Genomic DNA, 10328 nt, shown 5'->3' with positions numbered 1-10328 from the left:
TTAATAGTTTCCATCACTTAGTTCTTGTTCTTCCAGAGTGTAGCTAAGGCCCTGGCTGGTGTGGCTCAGTTGGTTCGGCATCGTCCCATGCACAGAAAGGTTGTTGGTTCAATTCCTGGTCAGGGCACCTTCCCAGGTTGTGGGCTTGATCCCCCATAGGGAGGCAGCCAATCTGTTTTGCTCTCACATTGATGTTTCTCTCTAAAAATCAATAGTTATTTAAAGCGATTGTAGCTAAGATGGAATGGGACATGCTTCACAGGTGAGCAATAACCGTCACTGATTTACCACCTTCATAGTCCTTAATCACTTAACTTTGTTTCCAGGTCATTCATTGGACATGGCCTCTTACGACAACGTTAGTAGTAAATTTTATACACTTAGGGGCCATGGTGAATAAACATGAGACTGAATCATTTGGTGCTTGACTTAATCAAGAGACCTGGCAAATAAGATGTATGAGGCTGCTGCTGACATAACAGCATGCTGTTTTACAGCAAACTTTTTAAGTAGAAAGGCTATAAAATAGTGATATAGTAAATACATAAACCAGTGATACCATTTATTACCATTTCAAATATTATGTACAGTCGGCCCTCGTTTATCGCGGTTTATCAGTTCCAGACTCTACCACGATAAATGGATTTCCACAAAGTAGGATTCTTTATTTATACACAGTTGTCCCTCCCCACTTAGTGCTTCAACTTTCGTGCCTTCACTCTATCGTGTTTTTTTCAAATACTATAAAACCGCGATAGAAGGAAACCGCGAAAGTTGAAGCGCGAAGTGGCAAGGGACGACTACTGGATAATTGTATGTACTGTACTTTTATATGACTGGCAGCTTAAGTTTGTTTATACCAGCAGCACCACAAACAGTAATGTGTTACACGGTGATGTTACATTATCTGCTAGGCGATAGGAATTTTTCAGCTTCATTATAATCTTATGGGACCACTGTTGTATATGAGGTCTGTCATTGACCAAAACATTGTTATGCTGTCCATGACAGTAGTGGATTACAGGTGGCATTTTAGAGAATACTTTGAAGTATTTTTTTGTTCTTTTGATATAAAATTATAGTCCCAGATTATGCATTTGCAGTGAGTAAATGACTTTGAAGAGGACCTGGATACATGTATTTAATATATACATTCTCCCTATACATGAGTCCCATCTTATCCACAGGGGATATATTACAATACCCCCAGTGGATTCCTGAAACCATGTATAACATTGAATTTTCATATTTTCACTTAAAGGAAGCACTTTACAGCTTCTTTTTGGCATATCCGAATTTCCAGCATCACTACTATTATGCTTTGGGGCCATTATTTTTTTAAGTAAAATAAGGGTTACTTGAACACAAGCACAGTGATACTGTGACAGTCAATTAAAAATTGAACTGCAGCCCTGGCCAGTTTGGCTCAGCGGTTGAGTGTCGGCCTGCGGACCAGAGAGTCTCGGGTTAGTTCCCTCTAGGGGCACGTTCCACACAAAAAATTAAATAAAAATAAAAACCGCCCTGGCTGGTTTGGCTCTGGTTGGAGCATCAGCCTGAGGACCAGAGAGTACCAGGTTCAGTTCCCGCTAGGGGCATGTACCAAAAAAAAAAAAAAAATTGAACTGCCATTTGACCCAGTGATCCCACTTCTAGAAATATATCCTAAGAAGCCTGAAACACCAATCAGGAAGAATATATGTACCCCTGTGTTCATAGCAGCACTATTTACAATTGCTAAGATCTGGAAACAGCCCAAGTGTCCATCAATAGACGAGTGGATAAAAAAAGCTGTGGTACATATACACAATGGAATACCGTGCAGTTGTAAGAAAGATCTCATCCTTTGAGATGACATGGATGGACCTGCAGAGTATTATGCTAAGCAAGAGCCAATTAGAGAAAGACAAATACCACATGATCTCACTTATTTGTGGAATATAATGAACAAAATAAGCTGATGAACAAAATAGGCCCAGAGACATAGAAGTAGGGTTCAGACTGATAAGCCTCAGAGAAAGGGGGTGAGGGGGAAGGAAGAGATAAGCCAAAGAACTTACATGCATATATGCAAACCAATGGACATGGACAAGAATTCTGTGGGGGTATAGGGGCAGGATCAGGAGGAAGGTGTCAATGGGATAAAGGAGAAACATCTGTAACAAAAATAACAATATAGCCCTTGCCGGTTTGGCTCAGCGGTTAGAGCGTCGGCCTGCGGTCCTGAGAGACCCGGGTTCGGTTCCCGCTAAGGGCGCATACCTGGTTGCAGTTTGTCCCCGGCCCTGGTAGGTCGTGTGGGTGGCAGCCACTCGATGTGTCCCTTTCACATCGATGTTTCTCTCTCTCTCTCTGTTCCTCTCTCTCCCTCCCACTCTACCTGAACAAAAAGATGGAAAAATGCCCTCGGGTGAGGATAAAAAAAAAAAAAAAACAAAAATAACAATATACAGATGATGTATTGTAGAATTGTATACCTGAAATCTGTATAGTTTTACTAACCAATGTCACTTCAATAAATGTAATAAAAAGCCAAGGAAGTTAAAAAAAAATACGAATGAGAATTGTGAAATAAGCACCTGAGGAACAAAGCTCATGTTCACTAAAAAGAGAAAGCAGTTACGGGCACCTGTATAAAGCAGTGATTCTTAAGGTAGGGGCATGTGTTTGAAAAATCAGAATCTTTTTTTTTTAACAATGAAGAAATGACTACTTCTGAATCAATAATTGTAAAGGCTAATATTGACCATGTGCTACATGTTTACTTATCAAGTGAAGTTTACATGCACTATCTCATTTAATTCTTATAACCACCCTATGAGATTGGTTCAGTAATATATTCAACAAGTATAGTGACTTGCCCAGTAACATAGTGGTGGTGAAAGTGGGATTTGTATCCACACCTCCTATAGGCTCTACAGTTCCGAATCTTAGGCTCTATATATTAAACTCTGCCTATAAACAAACAACAACAACAAAGTGAAGTTACATAAACTCAAGTACATGGGCTACTTTCCATCTGGGCAGTGGGAGGAGGAATGACAAAGGTATATAAAAGCATACAAGAATTAGCCTTTATGTTGTAACATTTTATGGCAGTAAAAAAACTAAGAGAAGTCATCTCTTTTAGGGAAAAAAGGAGATCTTTAACCAGGCTGAGCGTAAAAATTCTAAATTAGAATATTTTCTGAGTGACTCGGTGATCCCATCGCAAGACATGTTTGTTGTGAGGGCAGTGCACCAACCGCAAGGAACAACATTTCATAGACAGACTAAGTTGGCATTCAAGAGCAAATCTGGCTTTGAGTTCAAGATGGTGGAGTAGGAAGATCTTGAGCTCACCTCCTCTGATTGACACCAAAACTACAACTAATATATAGAACGACCTGAGAACAACCTGAAGACTAGCAGAACAGATTTTCTACAACTATGGATACAAAGAAAAAGCCACATTGAAATGGGTAGGAAGGGTACTCTAAATCTATGCCCCACTCTCCATGCAGTGACTCACACGTGGGAGGGACATCACAATTGTGGAGGTCATCTCCAAAAAGTGGGGGATCCAAGCCCTAGTGTAGGAGACCTGAACCAGGAAGAGGAGACCCCACAACATTTGGCTTTGAAAACCAGCAGGGCTTACATCTGGGAAAACCAAAGAGCTGTAGGAAGCACAGGTTGCACTCTTTCTGAGTCCTGGCACAGAGGCAGCAGTTTGAAAGCACCCAGGTCATATGTGAAGGTGATAACACTGACTAATTTTAAGGTGTGTACTGGAGAGACAAGGACCTGTTGAAACTTTCTCCTGTGTCCGAGGTGCTGGTTGGCACCATCCCCAGACCCCTTTTCTTTAACCTAGCTGGTCTGACACTGGCTAGTGCTATTTCTGACACACTCCATTAACCTTGCTAACACTGTTCACACTGCCCTGGCATTTCCATGAGGACTCATCCAGGCTAGCACCCCTCCAGAGCTCCTGCCCTGCCACACCCAGAGGGCAGCCTCAGTCAGCACCAGCACACAGCAGTGTATTTGCAACAGCATGGTTGGGCCTCACAGCCAGTGGGCCAGGGACTAGCCTTTCCTGCCAATGTGTCCATAGAAGTTGTGGCCCAACCACAACAGGAGGCCACCCAAGGAACACCTCTTGAGCACTGGCTCTAGTAACAAGGGGGATTCTACCACTGAGCCCCATAGGACACCTTCTAAATAAGTCCACTTTTTCAAAACAAGGAGATGTAGCTGACCTACCTAAAACACAGGAACAAACAGGCAAAATGAGGAAAGAAAAGAATATGTAACAAACAACCCCCCCCCCCCAAAAAAAAACAACAGGGCAAAACCGCAGAAAAAAGAACAAAATCAAACTGAGGTAAGCTGTCTATTAGATGAAGTCAAAGTAATAGTCATAAAGATGCTCATCAAACTCAGCAGACAAGTGGATAAACTAACTCAGTAAGAACTTCAACAAAGATATACAAATGATATATAAAAAAAGAACTTACGCCCTGGCTGGTTTGGCTCTGCGGTTAGAGAGTCAGCCTGGGGTTCAGAGAGACCCGGGTTCAGTTCCTGCTAAGGGCATATACCTCGGTTGCAGTTTGTCCCCGGCCCTGGTTGGTCGAGCGGGTGGTAGCCACTCAATGTGTCCCTTTCACGTCGATGTTTCTCCCTCTCTCTCTCTTCCTCTCTCTCCCTCCTACTCTATCTGAACAAAAAAATGGAAAAATATCCTCGGGTGAGGATATAAAATAATAATAATAATAAAAAAAGAAAGAACTTATCAGAACTAAGGAATATACCAACTGAAATGAGAAATACACTGGAGAGAATCAACACCTGATAAGATGATGCAGAAGTATGCATAAGCAATCAGGAAAACAGGATAGTATAAATCACCCAATTGGAAGATCAAAAAGAAAAAAAGAATGAGGGTAGCATAAGGAACCTTTGAGACAACATCAAGGGTGCTAACATTCAAATCATAGGGGTCCCAGAAGAAGAGAGAAAGGGATGGAAAACCTATCTGAAGAAATAATGGCAGAAAACTTCCCTAACCTGGTAAAAGAAACAGACATCCAAGTCCAGAAAGCAGAGAGTCCCAAACAAAATGAACCCAAAAAGATACACACCAAGAAATATTTTAGTAAAACTGTTAAATGTTAAAGAGAGAACCCTAAAAGCAGCAAGAGAAAAACAACTAGTTATATACAAAGGAATGCCCATAAGGTTAACTGACATTTCAACAGAAACTTTGCAGGCCAGAAAGGAGTGCACGATATGTTTAGCATGATGAAAGGGAAAAACCTACAACCAAGAATACTCTAACCAGCAAGGTTATCATTTAGAACTGGAGAGATAAAAAATTTCGAAAACAAGCAAGCACTTAAACGAGTTCATCGCCACTAAACTGGAATTACAAGAAATGTTAAAGGAAATTCTTTAAGTGGAAAAGAAAAGGCCAAAACTAGAAATAGAAAATATATGAAAAAGAGACTACCGGTCAAGATGGTGGCGTAGGTAAACGCGGTATCACGTCCTCTCACAACCACATCAAAGTTACAACTAAACTACAGAACAACCATCATTCAAAACCACCTGAAATCAAGCTGAATGGAAGTCCTACAACTACGGAATTAAAGCAGCAGCCACATCCAGACTGGTAGGAGGGGCTGAGGCGCGAGGGCCAGTGGTGAGACAGACTGAGGGGTCCCTGTCCCACACCAGGTGCCCCGCTCAGGGTTCCAGTGCCAGGAAGAGAATCCCCATAACTTCTGGCTGGAAAAACGAGCGGGAACTGAGGCTCAGGGAGGCTGAGGCAACTGGAGCCCCAGGCAGCTCCTCTTAAAGGGCCTGGGCAGGGACTTATCAGACTCCCTCCCTCCAGGCTTGGAGGGGAGGCAGCTCGAGGGGTGCCAGAGACATACAGGGAAGAACTGAGCTGTTTGGCACTGGAGCGAGGGCTGCAGAGGGGGCTTTCTCCGGGACAGACGTGCTGTCAGAGGCCTTTGTTCCTTTGGTGAGCCCTTCCCTGAGGCAGCAGATAGCTGCCATATCTGGGACTTCAGCAACCTGGCTCACACTGGTAGCCCCGCCCTGGTGATTCCCTGAGGCCCCGCCCCACCCAACTTTCAGGCCCACCCAAGCTGTTGCCAATTGCTTAACCATAGGATTGGCCTGTCTTGGATCCTGCCTCAAGTTTTCCTAAATTCTTTCAAACAAGCAGTTTCAGGTCTGAGCCCCATACCTCTCATTAAGTAATACACAGAAACAAACACAGGGAGGCAGCCAAAATGAGGAGACAAAGAAACAGGTCCCAAATGAAAGAACAGAACAAAACCCCAAGAAAAGAACCAAGCGAAAGGGAGATAAGCAACCTAACAGATGCTGAGTTCAAAACACTGCTTATAAGGATGCTCAATGAACTTAGTGAGAACCTCAGCGAACTTAGTGAGGGCCTCAACAGCATAAAAAAGGACCAGTCAGAAATGAAGGATGCACAGTCAGAAATGAAGGAGGCACTAACTGAAGTAAAGAATAATTTACAGAGATTCAATAATAGAGTAGGTAAAGCCAAGAAACAAACCATTGATTTGGAATATAAGGAAGCAAAAAACGCCCAATCAGAACAGCAAAAAGAAAAAAGAATCCAAAAAAATGAGGATAGTGTAAGGAGCCTCTGGGACAACTTCAAACGTGCCAACATTCGCATCTTGGGGGTGCCAGAAGGAGAAGAGAGAGAACAAGAAATTGAAAACCTATTGGAAACAATAATGACAGAGAACTTCCCTAACTTGGTGAAGGAAACAGACATACAATCCAGGAAGCACAGAGAGTCCCAAACAAGATGAACCCCAAGAGGCACACACCAAGACACATCATCATCAAAATGCAAAAGGTTCAAGACAAAGAGAGAATCTTAAAAGCAGCAAGAGAAAAAAGTAGTTACCTACAAGGGAGTTCCCATAAGGCTGTCAGCTGATTTCCCAAAAGAAACTTTGCAGGCCAGAAGGGAGTGGCAAGAAATATTCAGAATGATGAAAAGCAAGAACCTACAACCAAGATTACTCTATCTTGCAAAGCTGTCATTTAGAATCAATGGCCATATGAAGAGTTTCCCAGACAAGAAAAAGCTAAAGGAGTTCATCACCACCAAACCGTTATTATATGAAATGATGAAGGGTCTTTTTGAAGAAAAAGATAAAATATATGAACAAACAAAATGGCAATGAATATATATCTATCGACAATTGAATCTACAAACAAAATGAACAGGTAGAACAGAAATATTCTCATAGGTACAGAGAACATTTTGTTGGTTGCCAGATTAGAGGGGGGTTGGGAGAATGGGTGAAAAAGGTAAAGGGATTAAGAAGTACAAATTGGTTTCTAGACTGACAAACCTCAAAAGGAAGGGGGTTGGGGGATGGGAAGAAATAAACCAAAGAACTTATATGTATATATGCATAACCAATGGACACAGACAACAGTGTGGGAAAAGGCAGGAGGGGGGCAGAAGTGGGGAGGAGGGGGTCAATGGGGGAAAAATAAGGAACACTTGTAATACATTCAACAATAAAGATAAAAAATAAAAGAAAATATATGAAAAAGAAAACCTCACTAGTAAAGGCAAATATATAGTAAAGAGGTTAGACCCATCACTTATGAATCTAGTATGAAAACAATTAAAACGGCAATAAGTACATACCTATCAATAATTACTTTAAATGTAAATTGACTTAAGTGTTCCATTGTAAAAACATAGGGTGACTGAATGGATAAAAAAACAAGACCCATGCTCTGGCCGGTTTGGCTCAGTAGTTAGAGCATTGGCCCACACACTGAAGGGTCACAGGTTTGATTCCTGGTCAAGGGGCATGTACCTGGGTTGCAGGATTTATCCCCATCCCTAGTCAGAATGTATGCAGGAGGCAACCAGTCATTGTCTCTCTCACATTGATGTTTCTCTCTCTCCCCCTCTTTCTTTTCCACATTCTCTAAAAAAATCAATGGAAAATCTATACTCAGGTGAGGATTAACAAAACACACACACACACACACACACAAGATCCATACATATGCTGCTTATATAAGACTCCAGATTGAAAGACACACACAGATGGAAAGTATAGGGATGGAAAGATATTTCATGAAAGTGAAAAAACAAAAAACAAAAAACTGGAACAGCAATATCAGACAAAACAGACTTTGAAACAATGGCTATAACAATGCCACCTTTGAGCGCTTATCTGAAGAAAATGAAACACTAATTCGAAAAGATACATGCACCCCTATATTTACTGCAGCATTATTTACAATAGCCAAGCAACCTAGGTATTCATCAATAGATGAATGGATAGAGAATAAGTGTGTGTATATGCACACACATTCTGGAGTATTACTCAGACATGAAAAAGAATGAAATCTTGCCATTTGTGACAACATGGATAGACCTAGAGGGTATTATGCTAAGTGAAATAAGTCAGAGAGATAAATACTATATCATTTCATTTATATGTAGAATCTAAAAACCTAAATAAGTGAACAAACAAGCTCATAGATACAGAAAAACTAATAGTTGCTAGAGGATTGGGTGGTGGGAGTATGGGCAAAAAGGTGAAGGGGTTTAAGAGGTATAAACTTATAACAAGTCACGGGGATCTAATGTATAGCATAGGGAATACAGTTAATAATATCACAATAACTTTGTATGGTGACAGGTTGATAGTGGACTTTTTGTGGTGATCATTTTGTAAGGTATATAAATGTGAAATCTCACTATGTTATACATGTGAAACTAATAACATTGTATGTCAATTATACTTTAATTTAATTAAAAAAGAGCTTTACATTCCAAGAAAAAAAATTCCTTCCTAATAAGCATCTTAGACTGCCTAGAAATATCAAACATTTCCTTTAGTAATGCTGTGATCATTTTTCTGAGCTTGTCATTAGTTCCATTCTAGGTTCTCTTGGGATTGCAAATGGACTTAACAAAAACCTTTTAATTATCAAAGAGTTGTTGTTTTTTAAATGAAACCCATGGAATTAACCTTCTCACCCTGTATTGCACATGTGCCAATTAGAGAGGTATCAATCTTTTCTCAGCAGTTATTAAGAAATATGTTATATAAACTGCCAAATGCTGTTGCTAGAAAAGAAATTTCCAACAAATTATGTATGTTTTATTCAAATAATACATACTACTAGTAAGTGGCAAAGTGAATTCTAGAACTCAGGCTCTCTGACTCTATTGTCTGTGCTGGCAACTTTTATTGCTTTTATTTTGTTTTAGTTTAGCTTTTATTTCTCTTGCTAAAAAAATTAAACAGACAGGAATTCTTTGTGTTTTCTTTACCAATTATATTACTGAGGGAAAAAAGACAGCTTTTTTTTTTTTTTTTTCATTTAAACATAGTTTTCATCTGGTCTCAGATAGAGATGACCAGTGATGCCAGATTCATGGCAGTGTTAAGTCTTTTCTCTCCTCGTTTATAACACCTAACTAGACGTCTATAACCAAACAAAAGTGCCTTGGCACATCCAGTTCACCTATGTACCTGAAGATAAGCAAAAAGGTCTTCAGTAAAGACTGTAGATCCAAAAAATTTAGTGAACCTGTCCATACTTGCTCACCATGATGGGGCAGAAAAGAACCTGAGGAGTACACAATGGGACAGATACCCATGAGCCAGAGAGAACGGATGGAAGTCCAGCCTGCCTGAGGAAAGATTTCAGCATGCTTTCAGAGTGGGATAGAGATGAGTTTGGATGCAGAGCAAAGGGAAGAACTCACCAGGGTGGCCCCTCTCCCCAGGGTGACACTGCAAGGGGCTGGGCTTATGACACTGGCAGTGGCAACCTCTATGATGGAGGAGATGGGACCTCTCCTAAGAAGGAAGTGAAAAGCAAAAGTGGTAAGTGAATGCCTGGTTACTACAGTTGTGTGGATTTTACAACTTGTTTCTCTCCAGCAGTACCCAAATTTCTGAGGAGGGACCTCCATTACTAGGAGGAGGGAGAAAGAAAATGAAGCAGATACGAATATCAAAGGGCATTAAAGGAATGCATTTCCTGGTGTCTGCTCAGGACTTCAGCAGGAAGTTTGTCCACAAAACTCTGGGAGTACCTCACTGGAGGATTCCTCCATCAGTGCCCCAAGTGCCAAACCCACACTTCCCCCCATTCATTGTCAGCTCCTTGCATGAGTGCATTCCAAGAACCAGATCCGGTAGACATAGTAGATGCCCAGATAATAGACCAAGCTTAATGGGAAAGGGAGAAACCACAAACTTGAGCTATAGTGTCACTAGCTGGAATACAAAAGAAAG

This window comes from Molossus molossus, unplaced genomic scaffold, assembly GCF_014108415.1.
Source record: "Molossus molossus isolate mMolMol1 unplaced genomic scaffold, mMolMol1.p scaffold_m16_p_16, whole genome shotgun sequence".
Lineage (NCBI taxonomy): Eukaryota > Metazoa > Chordata > Mammalia > Chiroptera > Molossidae > Molossus > Molossus molossus.
Note: the sequence above shows the minus strand (reverse complement) of the source record.